At 32.1% G+C, this 18,457-nt stretch overlaps 1 protein-coding gene across 2 annotated transcripts in view; it reads right to left on the bottom strand.

Annotated features, from left to right (window-relative positions):
- LOC114342854 (uncharacterized) overlaps positions 1 to 3,376 on the bottom strand; it is a 62,263-nt gene extending 58,887 nt beyond the window's left edge. For both annotated transcript variants that reach the window (XM_028293658.2, XM_050651057.1), the window contains exon 1: positions 3,262 to 3,376. The gene's annotated coding sequence lies outside the window, so the exon portion shown is untranslated. The remainder of the gene's footprint in view (positions 1 to 3,261) is intronic.
- Positions 3,377 to 18,457: the final 15,081 nt, after the last annotated feature.

Raw genomic sequence — 18,457 nt, forward strand, 5'->3', positions numbered from 1 at the left:
GACTTTGTTTAACAAATAAAAACTTAATTTTTAGCAATACAAATAATCAAAGCCGATAGAATTTGACTTGAACTTTCAAATGCAGTAAGCAGAATTGCTATTTTATTTTTTAATCAAAAGTTATTCGGGTTTAAATATTGCACTTTTTCGATTTTTTTAAAGTTAAACCGCGTTTATCTCGAAAACTATGCATCCTACGAAAAAACTTGTAAAACCATTTTTTGCTGAGAATTACTCAAAAAATACAAAAAAATATTTTGTTTTGCGAAAAATCGCTGCTATGTAATTCCTCAAGTTCTTTGTTTATAACAATCTTATCGACATCCGGATCAACTGTTACCCAAAAAATTCGTGTTCTACGGGTCAAAATACATAAACAAAACTTGAGTAAGTCCATCTGAATTAAGGAGGCCGTTGTACCCCCCCTGGCGACAGGAAAAATATTGTGACTCCCCAAACTACCTAATTAATATTTTTTACATTAAATACAAATTTACCAAAAAAGGTCAGTTATTGATGACTAGTTATATAAGTGGTTAATGATTTTTAAAAAATATAAAACGATTACGCTTTTTTATCACGTAGACAGTTTAAGGATGCATAGAACATCAAGGAGTAAATACACGAAAATAGTAAAAAACGATGGAGACTATGGAGAGTCAGGCAAAAAAACGCAACAACCCGTCAGAACAAAATGGGAAAGAATACAAAATAGCGAGAAACAAAACCAACGCAACAAATAAAAGAAGAAAAATTGCTGGTTACATGAAATATCATAAAATAAAACAATTTAACAAAAAAACTCAGACTAACAAAAAATAAGTCCAACATTAAAACATAAGGACTAAAAAACCAAAAATACGAAACCGTATTTGAACAGATCAGCAAAATATGGGAAGAATATTACGAAAACCCCTATAGAGGAAATACACTGCGATGAAGAAGTATGACCAATGGCGCAAGATAACGACGAAGTAGAAATTCTCACAGAAGTACAAAAAGAAATTAAAAACCTCCGAAACGGAAAAGCAACAGGAGAAGATGAAATAGCAGTGGAATTAATAAAATACGTAGGAAGCGAATTACAAAAATAAATAAACAAGCTAGTACAACAAATATCGACAAAAAACACACCAGATGATTGGAACAGACATTTATAGTGCTTATTTATAAAAAAAAGGAGATAGGGAAGAGTACGAAAATTACAGAGCAATAACCCTACTAAACACCACATATAAAATTCTAGCAAACATACTAAACTGAACAAATATGAAAATACCATAACGGATTCAGACCGGTCAAATCGACAATTAATTCCATTCATACAGTGGAGCAAATACTTAAAAAATCGAGAGAATACAACAGATAAACGCACGTAATATTCATAGATTTGAAAAGCGCTTTTGACACAATTAATCGGACGAAACTGATAAAGGAGCTAGATCATCTTGGAATACCAGAAAAATTAAAACATTATGCTAACAGTGAGTCTTAAGAACAACAAGATCAGTTTTAACAGAACAACTTCTAAGGAGATAAAAGTTTAACCCCCGACACTGGTTAACCTGATATTGGAAGTAATCAGATCAACTTTAAGTAATAGCATGTGCAAATGATCATCAAAGCAAAGATGAAAACAGACTTATAAGAGGAACTGAAAAATTAGATACGAAATCAAAGAGAATAAGGCTAGAGATAATCCAGAACAAAACAAAATACATATGACGTAATGGAAGGACGACACAATAACACAGAACCATAATTTTGAAACTGTATCCACCTTTAGCTACTTGGGAGTGATAATAGGAAAAACTGGAAAAAGAGAACAGACGAAAGAATTCTGAAAGGCAAAAAATATATGGAATGAACAACAAAACTCTAAGTCAGATTAACAAGAGAGAGGAAGATAGCTTTCTAAAATTTAAAAGAAAAATAACGAGAACGATACTGAGGCCCAACGATACTGAAAAAATAGAGTCAGATAGATAAAATCTCTTCGCTTATAATGAATAAGACATATGCAAAGACGCCCATATTCAGATATATGCTGAGAAGGATAACTAACTAGACATCACTAGACCCTTCTATGGTCTAGAAGAAGATGACTGGATGATGTAGAAGACGATATAGGAACGATGAATGTTAAAGACGGGAAAGTTCAGTGCAAAGACAGGAAGAAATGGAAAAGACACACGACAGCAGCAAAGATACAGAGCAATCTATAAATGACATAGAGGAATTTATCCACCTCGCCAAAGAATAGGATTTTGAACGCCATGGCATTAGCTATAATCCCTAGAGATTGTAACGCTTTATGAATGAATGAATTGAAAGAAACAAAAATTAGTGAAAAACGATGGAGAGGTAGACAAAAAAAGTTTAAGCCGAAGGTCTCACATGGGATCATACAAGTAAATAAAACAAAAAACAAATAGTATGTGAATACGAGTTTCCTTTTTAACGGCAATATTTTAAAATTAAAAAATTCTATTTATATGGGACTACTGATGAGGAGGAAAAACCTCCGAAACCGGTATAGACCGGTTTTGACCAAGTAACAAAAATAAAATTTGTTTAATTTATTAATGTTTTGAATGTTGAGAACGATTTCCAAAAAAGACAGTAAGTACAATAAACGCAGCGGAGATGAAGCAGTTGAGAAAAATAGCAGGAAAAACGAAATTGGACAGAATAATAAATGAGGATATTAGACAAAGACTGAAACAGGAATCGATAATAACAAACATCCAAAAAAGAAAATTAAAATGGTATGGACACATTAACAGAATGGACCAGGGAAGACTACCAAAGTAGGTGATGAAATGAAAAATATATGGTAAAAGAAGGAAAGGGGAGCCAAGGAAAAGATTGATCGATCATATTATAGAAATTGGACAGGAAAAAGGAAAAATACATCAACAAATACAAGAGTTAGCAAAGGACTGCAAGAAATGGAAGAGATGGATATAGGATGAATAAAACCTCCGACGCCCATGAGGTGAATAAGGAGTTTCGAGAAAGAAGAAGAAGAAGAAAAAAAAAAGAAACGTCGAATAAACTTATTTTCAAAGTAAAATTGTAGCTGACTCCCAACGAAAATATTAAATTGCATTGAGATGCCACAAGAAAATAGCTTCAGAACAAAATATGAATACATATAAGTTTCGTTTATAGCGGCAATATTTTAGAATTAAAAAAAATTGTTTAAATATTAATAAAAAATTTTATGTTAAAATTACGATAATGATAATATTTACTCACCAATTAAACTTTTTTCTAACAAATTAAATCCCAATTATCACCTCGCGAGTCGCGCTCACCTCCCATTCAACTATTCCCGCACTATCACACAACTTGGCATAAAATTCGTTAAGATATACCATCAAATATAACAGACAATAAACGAAGATGAAGAGGGGATAATCTAGTTAGACGTGTGTGAAAATTAACACGGGATTTACCAGAAGTAAACAACGCACGTAGCGCCGGGTGAGTAGGTGGTACCTCCCCATTCCGTCCCATCCGCAGAAAACCCAAAACCCGTCGGTGCTTCTGCTTCTGGTCTTGCAAACGGTGGATTCTTCTGCGGTTTCGTAAGGTTGAGAGATCACTTGTAATGCGGTAATATGTGGTTTTGACTCTACAGTCGATAATTTTGCGTAATATGGTAAAATTTGGAGATAAGCACTATAGAACGCTATTAAAGTGACACCATCGTAGTTAAAAATACAGATAGTCCATTCTTTCACGGTTTTTGCTCTAAATTTTAAAGAACCGCTTGGATTGTCATGAAATTTGGCATACGCATAGCTTACATGTCAAAGAAAAAAAGTGATATTGTGCCGATGTGTGCTTTTGCCCTGGGGGTGACTTTCACCCCCCATTGGGGGTGAAAAAATATAATTCCAAAATAAGTCCGGAAATGGATAAACTGACTAATTTTAAGTAACTTTTGTTCTATAGAGCTTTTTCGCCAAGTCAACACTTTTCGAGTTATTTGCGAGTGAATATGTTCATTTTTCAACAAAATAACTACATCTTTAGACGGTTTTTCGCAAATAACTAAAAAAGTAAGTATTTTGTCGAAAAAACGTTTTTTAGCAAAAATATAGCCTGTAAAAAAGTAAAAAAATGGTGTACGCTTTAGGTCTCTGGACCTCGTAAAACCAGAGTTATAGTTAATGAAAAATAGATTCATATTCACCAAATTTCAAATAGAATACTTCGAAGTGAAATATCCAAAAAATTAGCACTTTTTGGGAAACCCCATTATAACTTTTTTAAAGTGTTTAAAAAGAGTCTGTTTTTATAAAAAGTTTCTAGCGTTAAATTTAAGCAAGTTACATTCAAAATAAAGTTGGTCCCTTTTGTTTTGGCAAAAAAGAATCGGGAAGACCGCCCCCTAATAAGCAACTTAAATCAAATTAATCGTTACCGCTCCACAAATTATTTTATTTACTTATGTTGTGTTATGTATTTTTAAAAATTTTAATGTTGAAAAATATGCTTTTTTCAAAACAACTTAAAAATTGTTAGAGATAGCAAAAATCTCGAAAAACAAAAAAAATCAGCATTGCTTTTCTGAATATCATGTATTTTGTTGTTTTCTGTTAGACAAAAATTGATTAAGATTTGGTGTTTGTAAATTTGCATACATTCGTGATCAGTAACTCGTTCAACCCCTTTTAACTACAGCCCTTTCAAAAATAAGAACTTTGAACCGATGAAACTTACAGATCATATAAACAATACATACACGAGTCAAGAAACTTGCGAAGTCGTAACGATTAAGTTCATTTGAGATACTAATTAGGGGGTGATGTTCCCGATTTTTTTTACCAAAAAAAAAGGAACTAACTTTATTTTGAGCGTAACTTGTTTACTTTGGATGCTAGAAATTTTTTTTATAAAACAAAAATGAAGCTTTTCTTAAACACTTTAAGTTGTAATGAGTTTTCCCAAAAATGTGCTTCATTTTTGGTTATTTCACGTTAAAGTATTCCATTTGGAATTTGACGAATATGAACCTATGTTTAATTAGCTATAACTCTGCTTCTACTAGATACAGAAAGGTGATATATACACCATTTTTTTTTTTAATTTTTTACAGGCTATATTTTTGTTACGAATGGTTTTTCGACAAAATACTTACTATTTGAGTTATTTGCAAAAAACCGTCTAAAAGCGTGGTTATTTTGTTGAAAAAATGAACATATTCACTGGCAAATAACTCGAAAAGTATTGACAGTGAAAAAACTCTATGGAACAAAAGTTACTTAAAATTAGTCAGTTTATAAATTTCCGGACTTACTTTCGACGAAAAGCACCCCCGGGGCAAAAGCACATATCGGCACAATATCACTTTTTTCTATGACTTGTTAGCTATGTGTATGCCAAATTTCATGTCAATCCAAGCGGTTCTTTAAAATGTAGAGGTTTTGCAATATTTTACCGTTAAAGAACGTACTAAGAGAATAGTTAAAAATACAAAGGAATTAGTAGAGAGTTCAAAGAAAGTAAAAGGTTTATAGATATTTTCATATTTAAGCACATAATACCTTAATTTTTATACAATTACCTGAAAATAAGGTCCCACTGGAAACACATAATATAATGTTTACAGATTTATAAAAGAAATATAGGGGAGAGTAGGGTAAAGTGGAATAGCTAAACTTTGAAATTAAATAAATTTTACAATTTTCGAAATGGAATTTTGTAAAAACATATCTTATTACAGTAATGTTTAAGATCAATATGTCGAAATATAAATTAAATGGAGACAGTAAATTTTTTGTAATGCGAGGGTTTGTCAGGCATTGTCTTTTTTTCACTTTGCCCCGCATGGTTGGGTAAAGTGAAATAGTCTGGAGTACGATTTGAAATCGGCCTAGCTTCTTACTTGGCGCTTCTTCCTCATTTTTTTTCGGATTTAATCCTCCGATTTAACATAGCAACAGATATTCCGTGTTGCATAGCAGCTTGATTTTGGCAAAGGATGCCCGCTCGCAAAGATCTGATTCCAGATATCATTGACTCCACAGACTATTGTTGTTAGGTCGTTTTTCGTTTATAATTTCGCATTTTACACCTGGAAATACAGATATTCCTTTTTAATGGTGGCAATCAAGTATAATTACACGTGGGACAAAGTAAAACGATATTTCACTTTGCCCCATCTATTAGCATTTCACATTGCCCCAAATAGATTTAAAAGCAAACGTGTCCAGTAAAAATTTTTAACCCTATCCTAACAATCTATATTTTATATAAAAGAATGTTAAGTATGATTGCTTTTGTGTGTCGCTTTCAAAAATATGTTTAGTTAAATAAGATAAAATAATTATCAATTGCACACACCTACAGATTTTACAAACAGTCGCCCAAGAATCTATAAACAATGATATTTTCAATAATATCGACAAACGACCGGTACAAAATGGTTGATAAGCGCGTACTACTTCTAAACATCGATTGGATTGTAAACAGTGATGGCTTCGTTTGCGGAAGAATTTGAAAACGAGCTATTTCGCTTTACCCCACTATTTCACTTTACCCTTCCCTCCCCTAGTATACCAGTTGAAAAGCTAGTCTATCTATCTATCTAACTAGCCTTCTTAGGTCCAGCTTTGGACACCGGCCTTTCCAATCCTTTTCCATTCTTTTCTGTATATCGCTACAGTCATCCACCTAGAGCCCACGTGCTTCTTAATATCATCTGCCCCTCTCATTTGGGACCTTCTCCTCACTGGCGAAGCGTCCATGTAACCAGTGGCGTGCTGGCCATATAAATGAATCAGTGCAATCACCGAGAGGCCGCAGCCTCTTGAGGCCGGTTAGATAGGTTTTTTCTCAAAAATTTTTAGATGTAACAAAAAAATAGTTTTTAATTTCTAATCGAATTTTGATTTTGCTAATAATGTTAGTAATAAAACATTTCAAAAAAATTTAAATTTTTTTAATGGTAAAATACAGTTAAATAAATACAGTAAGTAAATGAATAAGACTCCATTATACATAAATAGATTGCTACAGATAATATTTATTTTCATACATATAAGTATATTTATGCCTTTCCAATTTCCTTAAAACATGTATGTACTCTGCAGAATAAAAAATGTCTTGCACATTTTTTCCAAATTATTGGGAGTATTGAAAAACGGTTTGATCAAGACAAATCGTTTTATGATGTTATAAGCACTCTACATCCTAGAAATTTTGACACAATAAAAAATGATATACCTTTAACGGCATTTAAATCATTTACTGAAAAATTAAGAAATTTTTATCCTACCATATCTGCGACTGCAATTAGAGAAAAACTCGTGGATTGTGCTGATAAATGGATTGTATTAAAAAATAGGATTTTGCAAAATACTGAAATTATAGAAGATCGAGTTAATGATGAATATGTGCAGTCTACAGAAATTATGAAGGATGATATTATTAATCTAAGTGATAATGAACATGAAGTAACAAATGACAATGTTGTTGATATCGTGAAAACTTTACCTCCGTGTGGTACTAAAAAGTATAAAGATTGTATAGCTTGCTGTTACGCTGTTTTGCATAAGTACAACTTATATCAGTGTACTTAAACCAAATTTAAATAGTATATAAGCATTTATTAACTCTTTCAGTAACACAGAAATCTTGCGAAAGAAGCTTTTCAACGTTGAAATACATAAAAAATCGGTTAAGAAGTACTTTAACGCAAGGTCACTTGAAACATTTTTGCTTATGGCTATAAAAAAAGAAGCTTTGTATGAGCTTAAAAATGATGAAATAATCGACGTATTTGCTCAAAAATATACAGTGGGTGATCATATTATTAGAGCCACCTAATAAACTTCAATGTTTTAGAGGGAGGGTATACAGGGTGAGTCATGAGGAAATGTACATACTCCTACCTTGTATAGAGGCTCCTATGGGGAATAACAAATGACCATTAAAAAGTGTCTGCTCTCATTGTTTTTTAATATACAGGGCGAGTTTCGCATTTTGAAAGAAAATTTGTATTCGTTATAATTTTTGAACGGTCAGATCGATGTGTGTCTTATTTTGATCAATCGTTACACTATTACCACCTAATCAACTGATGTATTCAAACTAGAAAAAAATCAAGTCCGGCTTTAAAAAATTAGTTCGTATGGGTCTATAAGTGGTACGATTATGTACAGTTCCTCATGACTCACCCTGTATAATTGAGCTGTATCATATATTATTTAATTTGTTTTTATTTGGCTGTCTTGTTACACTTTATGAAAGTGCAATAAATGGTCTGACAATAGTGGCAACACGCATGTGTGGCAATGCGTGACTCAGATGCCATTGTTCGTCAGTGCTGCCCAGCCTAGCTTGCAACTCGTGCGCCTATTATTTTGTATTCTTGGTGTTTAGAGTTATAGTAAACTTTGTGAATTTCCATTGCTCTCTAGTGATATTCTGACAGTCCTATACTATATTTTGTGAATTTGTACCAGAAGTTGTACCAGAACATCATGGGAAATCCAAAGACATCTCACCAAGGAAAATAGCAGAAATAAAAACTTTAATATTCAATACTAATCACTCCAACAGAAACATAGCATCCATTGCTAAAGTGTCAAAGGCAACGTGGACCGTATAAAGAAAAAACGTACATACCATTATTAAACAAAAGTAAAATTTTCTGAGGTGGCTCTAATAATATGATCACCCACTGTACTTTAATGCGGAAATTATTGGTCGAGAGTTAATATTATTTTACAAAATAATTGCAAAAGAATGTTTAGATTACTGCGTTGTATTAACATTTTAAATATTGTTGAATTAAAGTATTTGCACTGTACTTGTATATGTACTTTCTCGTATAATCGATTTACTAAAATTCAACTTAATACATGATTGAAAAATTCTCAAAATTTTATTTTACTTTTATCTTAATTACTACATCAAATTCATATTATATTTATTCAGGAAATCATGGTTTCGGCCTTACTGCATACAATATTGGCATACATGTCATTTATTATTTGTAAAATTATTGCTTATTCTTAAATAAAAAAATATATCAAATTTTAAAAAATCATTGAGTATATTTTTGTTTTTTTTTTATTTTATAAATAACAAAATAACAATAAAACATCCTGATAATAGAAGGTAAAATGATGGGAGGCCGCTTTTCTATAAAATCACCGGGCCGCTTGAAAAGTTCCAGCACGCCACTGCATGTAACCACTATTACCATTGGTAACAGTTAAAAATCTTGCAAAAAGTATTTTATGACGATGAATAATTATATTTACCAATATTTTTACCAATAGAAATATATTATTATATTATGTGGTAATAGTACCTAACTGGGTAAATAGCCAACTACTCATACACACAAAAATATTGGCGAGTTTATGTGACTCAGTTGCACGTTATTATACTCTGTTACCAGACTCATTTCTGGTTACAATGGTTATATACCCACGCTGGCGCTCGGGACCGGCTAGTGACTGAAAATTTTGAAGAAGCGACGGCATAAGGTTGGTGACAGTACCTATAAAAAGTGTGCGTGCAGTTAACCATGGATGAAACCATGGATCAACTACTTGAAAAGTAATTCTCCTTGTATAATTTTGAGAATTAAACTATTTAAAAAAGGAATCAACAAAAGTAGTTCATTTTAAATTTAGTTGGTACAGTGAAAATCCTTGGTTATATTATGGTTCCAAGAAAAATATACTGTATTGTTGGCCATGTCTTCTGGTTTCTACAGAAAAATGGGTGGACCAGGTTCACGATTTAAATAGTGTTAGATTTTTAAAAAGGAGACATGAAATTTCTTTGTTACCTACATGTAAGATGTATACCCAATTTGATTCAGTTTGGCAAAACAAAAATCAAAAGTTCTCTTAACCAAGCTTTAAAGCAAATATTGCTAAACATAATGAGTTTGTTAAAAAAATAGATAGGTATATCCTTAGCACACTTATAATAGATATTGTATGTTTTTGGGCCAAACAAGAACTAGCGTTTCGTGGTCATTTTGAGTGCGACGACTCTGACAATCCAGGCAATTACAGGGAATTGTTAACATTAATTGGCAAAAAAGATCAAAAATTTTGTCAATATCTAGAAACATCTGTTTTTTCGAGAGTTTCAAGTGATATACAAAATGATATTATTGAAGCTACACTCACCGGCACAAAATTCCGCCACCCAAAATTTTTGATTAAGTTTGACAATTTATAACTTTATTATTTGTGCTCCGATTTTCCAGTTTGTAGGCACATGTATTCATATTGTTTGGTATTATTCCGGTAACAAAAAATTTTGCTTGCATGTCATTGTACAGGGGTGAAAGAAAGCGTTGTATTTTCTCATAATTTTAAAAAATTCTGTGGAAAAATGGAATAAGCTGATTTTGCTTCATAGTCCTGTCATATTTTCCCGGAGGCATCACCAACATTTTGTTTTTTGAATTATCCGAATATCTTTTTTCTTGTAAGAGCTGTACCATTTTTTGTAAATAAAAACACTGATTGATTCATACAATTGAGGTTGGATTGATAAGATTAGAATGGCCCGCATGCAGCCCAGATCTCAATCATATTGAGCATTTATGGGATGAATAAAATATTCGCCTTCATCCTAGGCCTCCAGAAAATTTGGTACAATTATGGCCCTGGTAGAGGAATATCGGGCAATTCCCAGACAAGGAAAACACATCTTTATTAGATGCTAAACAGATTGGGAGCAGTCGTTGCTGCAAGAGGTGAACATAACCGCTATTGAATTGTTTTGTTTTGTTGTTAAATTTGTGTCGTTTTGTTAATTTTAGTGCGTTTGATATTTTTAATTAAATAAAACTTCAAAGCAGTGTTTTCAATTACAGCTCTTACAAGAAAAGAGATATTCAGATAATTCAAAAAACAAGACAGTGATACCTCGAGGATAATACAAAAAGAAATATGAAACAAAATCAGCCCTCCAATTTTTCCACAGAATTTTTTAAAATTAGGAGAAAAAACAACGCTTACATTTACCCCCCGTATAATTCCATTTAAGCAAAAAAATTTTGTTACCGGAATAATAGCAATTGACATCAATACATATACCTACAAACTCGTGCAAGGATCTTTAAAATCGAAGTACAAATAATAAAGTTATAGATTGTCAAATTTAATAAAAAATTTTGGGTGGCGGAATTTTGTGCCGGTGAGTGTATATTTACATTTAGCCATATCTTCATTTTTTTTTAAATAAGATTTTTCCATCTGGTTTTGGTAACACTTCAGAAAAAGTCACGCGTCGCCACTGCTTTCCCTGCTTCGTTTATATTCCCACGATCTCGAATTTATAATAATTTTGTTTCATCGGTCTTTTTTTGTCTTATACTGTGTCCGGAAAATCTACATTTCGATTTCGCAACTTTTGTTTTCTCTCTTATGCACTCGTTTCTCTTTTTATCCATTAGTCTTATGTGCAACATTGTCTTTCCATTGCTCTTTGCATTTCTATGATTTTGTCCATGTTTGCTTCTGTAAACGTCCAAGTTTGGGAACCACAAGTAAGAACAGGGAGTACGCATTGATTGCGTGACCCGTCAAAATGGCCCGGTCAAAACAGCCCCGTCAAAAAAGCCCCGTCAAAATAGCCCCGTCAAAATAGATCACACACAAAATAGCCCCGGTCAAGACAGCCCCAGCGAAAACACCCCAATAAAAAGTTTTACGTTTTAACGGAGTACCATTTATTTTAGATCACTATTCTAATTGGGAAATAAACCACAATTTAGCTTAAAAAATGATTTTATTAACATTTCGACTTCCACTTCGGACGTCGTTGCCAAAACACAAAATATTAATAAATTAAACAAAAATGTTATTGCTTAGTAAAAAAATTCTTCTAATAATTTAATTTAATCTGACTCATTCATATCGGCAATTCAGACATATATTATACATTTTAAAGTAGAAGAATTTAAAATTATATTGCCAATATTTATGAGTTGCGTTTCTGGGACGACTATTGAAAGATATTATTATTCATTCAATTAGATGAAATCAACTTTACCTTAAGAATATCCGTCACAAAAAAATCATAGCATGTGTTCTGTCTTTAAAAAGATAACCACATGCAACGGTGACAGTAAAATTCTCGTGTTAGTGATTCCATAGTAAATCACGAAGAAAAACCAGGAATTTTTGAAGATATTCTTCTTTAGCGGCGAATCGATTGAGGGTAAAATTTGATTGATCCGCGCGCATGCGCACACCGACAGTATGGTATTAGTTGTTATACGGGCTCTGATTGGGTGTTGAAATTTTGAAATGATCTGTCAATAATTGTTCAATATGGAGGTTATCGGTAAACAAAAATATTGTATAATATTAGTTTTTATTGATAGAACAGATATTTTATTGATATGGACAGAAATAAAATCAAATTTATAATTATAGTGACTTTTTAAATAGTTTTGAAAAGCCGCAGGTACGTAATTCTAAATGTTTCAGTTGGAAATACCTAATAGTTTCAATACCTATCTATTTGGAAAATGTAAAGAAAATAATGTAGTTACCCTATTAGCAGGCAATGCTTTAATTTACATAATCTGATTACGAACAAACTTTCTACAAATCTTCATCTCATATATCGTTTTCTTACTCTATATTTTGTTGTATTTTATTTCGACAAAAATCAAACTAATAATTTTATTAAATTCATATAAATTTATGATGTAAACGTTTAATTTGTGTATATTCCCACATGACGTATACGAGAGTTTGGTGCAGTTTGAAATTGCATCAACTTTCGTACGGCGCGGTAGACGTGAAGTGGGTTCAAGCCCCAAGCAAGTTATTGTTTTTTTATTTTTTTTATAGATTTTATGATTGTAAGTATATTATTATATAATTTTTGAAGATATTCTTCTTTTTTGAAAGTGGTAGATAAGAAAGTTAGTTTGATTTTTAAATAAAATAAGTACAAATAACCTTTTAAGTATATTTACTTCGTTTAAATTACCTATTATATAATAGAAGAATATCTTCTTACGTGCGTACAAAGTACACACACATTCTTTTTTTTTTCCTGGTTTTTCCTAACAGAAGACACAGGGTTCTAGTTCTCTGAAAAGACCATTTTTATTTAATGTGGTTAAGATAAACATCTGAATAGAGGATAATTACCATTTTCGAAAAAATGTATTTTTAAGGGATTATGTCACGATGAATTCTGAAGGGAGCTTTTTTGTCGGGACTATTTTGTCTACAGGCTATTTTGTCGGAGCTGTTTTGTATGCGGGATATTATGTCGGGGCTATTTTGTCGGAGCTTTTTCGACGAGGCTATTTTGACGGGGTACCCATTGATTGTATACCTTGGTCGTTGTGGAGGAAGTTGCTTAGTTTGCCAAATGCCGCCCATGCCAGTCTTAAGTCGTGTATTGATCTCGGCTGTTTGTTTTCCTTATTAAATTCTATAATTTACCCAGATATATAGGGTGAGGCAGATAAAGGGCCTATTAGAAATATCTCGAGAACTAAAGTAAAGAAAATTATGAAAATTGGAATATAGGGGTTTTGAGGTGTGAACTATTTAATGAAAATATTTTGGTCTCTGCTACTTTCGGTTATACCGGAAGTTTATTGTAACTTCGTTTTTTTAAATGGGACACCCTATATATTTTTACGTTTTTGGATTCTCCTCGATTTCTTATTTCTTAAAATATAAGGTTTTGTAATATTATACACGGTAGATTAAAAGATAATTACTTTTTTTATTAATTTCGTAGCAAAATTCACACCCTGTAGAATTGTAGTAGTTTTACATCAAAATCCCTTAATATGTTCAAATGATTTTTAATATGGTCTACTATTGTTACCAATTATTAGTATAGCTAAATTTTGAATTTTAGTATACAGGGTGGGTCGAAACTCGGAATGTGTATTTTCTGAGTTTTCTTAAATGGAACACACTATATTTTAGTATTGTAATGAAATGGTATTTTATGGTACTTTTTATTTTTATAGGAATTCCCTATACCCAACTGCTTTAATTTGTGCTTAATTGTTAATCGCACCAACAATCTTAACTACGTAGAGATTTTGATAGCTCAACCATTATTGGCAATTTTAAGTATCAGTCTCGATTAGTATGTATTTATTTCCGAAAAATTATTTGTGATTGAATATTTTTACGGCCAACCTAATAAAGTTTCAGGTATTTTGTGTTGCAATTAATGTTTGGCTTGAATCACCAATAACTCACAAATTGAAGCAGTTAGATATAGGGATTGCTTAAGAAATTAAAAAGTATCCTAAAATAACATTTCATTACAATACAAAAATACAGGGTGTTCCATTTAAGAAAACTCAGAAAATACTCATTCTGAGTTTCGACCAACGCTGTATACAAAAAAGGAAAAATTTAACCATATCAATAATTCTTAACATAGTAGACTATATTTAAAATCATTTGAACATAAATAGAGTTTATTATGTCAAACTACTACAATTCTACAGGGTGTGAATTTTGCTACGAAATTAATAAAAAAAACGTAATTATCTTTTAACCTAGGTACCCTGTATAATATTACAAAAACTTATAATTTAAGAAAGAAAAAATCAAGGAGAATCCAAAAATGTAAAAATATATAAGGTGTCCCATTTAAAAAAACGAAGTTACAACCAACTTCCGGTATAACCGGAAGTAGCAAAGAGACCAAAATATTTTCATTAAATAGTTCATACCTCAAAACCCCTGTATTCCGATTTTCATAATTTTCTTACCTTGAATTCTCGAGATATTTCTAATAGGCCCTTTATCTGCCTCACCCTGTATATAATCGTGAACTTATTCTATTTCAGCTTGTCCGATCCTCATTGTGATGTCCTCATCTGTATTTGTTATGGAAAGCTAGTATGAAAAGCTAAAAGGAAAAATTTGTTAATTGCAATTTACGAACTTACATACCTATTAGAAAAGTCATCGTTTGTATTCTCTTTATAAGATTCATCACAAGGCCTTCCTGATTTTTGAAAGTGAATATAGTAATTTTTTCCTTCCGTTAGCCAGGACCAACATTTATTTCGATCTTCCCGGTCTCCATCTTCCAATCCTTTCTTTGACATGGCTTCGTCGACTTCATTTTTCCAAGATCTTTTCGGTGGTCCTCTCCTTCTTGTTCATCTTAGGCTCCTTTCTGCAACCTTGTTTATCCATGTTTTCTGCTCTGCCTACGTGGTCGTACCATTTTAGTCTTCTTTCGTCTATATCTTGCACCTTTTTCCAGTTGCAATCTTCTCCTTATCTCTTCATTTGGTATTCTGTCTCTTCTGGTGAGACCACAGCATTTTCTCCAGTATTCCATTTCGGTCGCCAGAATGCTCTTTTTGGTTTTTTTTTTTTTTTTTGTTTATGACCCAATTTTTTTCTTTTGTCCAATCATTTCGATAGTATCAACCTTTTATTAGCATAGTATGTACGATTCCCTCTGAAAATAGGTGCATTACATTACATTACATTACTGATGGAATTCTTTTGACTAATTTCTGTGCCCACATATGTGAAGGCATCTACATGTTCGATGGTATAGTTGTCCATTGCGATATTATTTTCATTGTCATGTGTTCTTTTGACGGTCCTGTACTTAGTTTTTTTTTCTCTAAACTCTATTTTTCGTGCAATTTGTTTTTTTTTAAGTGAAAACTTCTTTAGGGACGTTGTGCGATTTTTGGATAGGGGGAAAAGCATTGAATTCGCGACCGTCATCGCAACCGTCATCGCGACCGTGATCGCGACCGTCATCGCGACCGTCATTGCGACCGTCATCGCTAATGCTATATATTATTTGTATGTATATATAAATTGTATAGAAGTATTTAAATTTATAATAAATGTAAAACCTATTTTAGGATGGGGAAAAAGGATTTATTTCGCGACCGTCATCTCTTCGACGAAGTAAATTTTGTACGTATATTTATTGAAGTGAAGACTTCTTTAGGGGCGTTGTGCACTTTTTGGATGGGAAAAAGTATTAAATTGGCGACCGTCATCGCAACGAAGAAATAAATTTTTAACGTGAAAACTTCTTGAGGGACGTTGTGCAATTTTCGGATGGGAAAAAAGTATTAAATTAGCGACCGTCATCGCTTCGGCTAAATAAATTTTTGAAGTGAAAATTTCTTTTGGAGACGTTGTGCACTTTTTAGATGGGGAAAAATATTAAATTAGCGACCGTTATCGCTCAGACGAAATAAATTTTTTGAAGTGAAAATTTCTTTAGGGACGTTGTGCACTTTTTGGATGGGGGAAAAGTATTGAATTAGGGACTGTCATCGCGACCGTCATAGCTTTGATGAAATAAATTTTTGATGTGAAAACTTCTTTAGGGACGTTGTGCACTTTTTGGATAGGAAAAAGTATTAAATTATCGACCGTCATCGCTTCGACGAAATAAATTTTTGAAGTGAAAACTTTTTGAGGGACGTAGTGCACTTTTGGAGAAGGAAAAAATTATTAAACTAGCGACCGTCATCGCTTCGACGAAATAAATTTTTGAATTGAAAATGTCTTTAGGGACGTTGTGCACTTCTTTGATGGGAAAAAGTATTTAATTTTCGACCGTCATCACTTCGCTGAAATAAATTTTGTACGTATATAAATTATTTGTATGTATAAATAAATAGCACAGGGCATACGCATCGCGTATATGATATAGGTATGTATAGCACTTTTTTGGATGGGGAAAAAGCATTGAGCTCATAATTTATATACTATGAGAAGTTTTCACTTTTGTCCGCACTCCCACGAGTGTCTTCAATTTTTTTTTAATTTTTATTGCAGTTCCTTTCTCTTTGGTTCCGTTAAGTTTGATTTCGAGAGTATTTTGGTATTCTTGTTTCTTTGTTGGGATTTTGAATCCTTCAACAATCCATTTTTAACTCTATTCTTGACTATTTGTCTCTTTTGCAAATATCTTACTTAATTAATTCCTATTATTGAATTATAATTATTACTATTATTTAATTATAAAACTATATAAATAGTTATTTATGTAAACAACCTATTAACGAAAAAACTATATAAATCTAATATAGAATTTTCTAGAATTGGGTTTTGGTTATAATTTCTGAAAAAATATATTTAAGATATCAGTAAATGGTTTTATAATGTCAAATTATAATTTCCCAATATTTTTATAATGAGGAAAATAAATTAATTGTGCAAAAGCATGACTATATTGTTTTTGATCATTTTTGTTTTCCATAAAATTTTTTGTTAAGATACTAACTAATATTTTCCTATTTTTATTATTCTGGTGCAAGAATAAGTTTGGAAATAAAGAGACCTGGCGGTTGCAAACGAAATATGAGAAAAAATAAAAAACAACAGAAAATTATATCCACAGTGGAAAGAAAATAGGTCGGACACGGATTTTCTTAATTATACCGTCGCCAAAAAATGGAAGCGAAAACAGCATTAACAAAAGCTAACAGATATATGTATGGTAAAAAGAAAAAATCAAAGAAGCGGCTCTAATTATGTTAAATGAAACCAATTGGTGGCGAATTCCTCGGCAGAACGCAGTAGGATCTGGTTATTCGTATTAAAAGAGGAACTCAATAGAAATGACATACCACTACTGGACCAAAGCAACGTCGGAAAAATAGTTATTTTCCTAACTAGTGCGGAAAGTGATACTTTCACGCACGAGACTGCCGTTGACCCGAACGACGCGATAGCGGAGTTCGGGCAACAAGTCGAGTGCGGGGAAGACACTTTCCGCATGAGTTAGGAACAATATTTTTTCTAGGGACGTACGTTTGGAAAAAAGCCACAAAAATAGAGTTATATCAATTTTTATTTAGAAGTGAAAATACTCAAATTAATTCTTTGGCAAGGTTGTCAAAACGAAACTTTCAATATAATAGGTTACCACGACGACGATATTGGTTTCCATGACGACGATTCAAAACCATTGTAGTTGTCTACTGATCTGACTTTTAAATATCATGTCAAAATAATTTTATTTCATCGAATTATCAGTAGTAATTGCACAAGAGCTCTAAAATTATTGAATTTTTCCCGAGTGACACTTTGACAGTTTTAATTTCACGAGCCGAAGGCGAGTGATTTTATGTCAAAGTGTTACATTACGAGGGCAAAAATTCTATATTAATTTTAGAAATCGAGTGCAATTTGTTGCGATTATTTCATGAATAAAACTGTTCAAAACCAAAATTTTATTGTAATTTATATATGTAAGTACAAATTAGTACAATTAAACAAACAGTTGTTATAAATATTAATTTGACGGTTGAAGGTCATCACTTTTATAACTTTTAAAACATTAATTGTCATTAATGTCACTGAATGTATTTTTTCGTAGCAACGAAGGGCCTCTGACGTAATATACTTGACGACGGGATATTATCAAAAATTATCACCTTAATTTGCATTTCTGTAGCTTTCTATTGGTCAGA

Source organism: Diabrotica virgifera, chromosome 5 (assembly GCF_917563875.1).
Source record: "Diabrotica virgifera virgifera chromosome 5, PGI_DIABVI_V3a".
Classification (NCBI taxonomy): Eukaryota; Metazoa; Arthropoda; class Insecta; order Coleoptera; family Chrysomelidae; genus Diabrotica; species Diabrotica virgifera.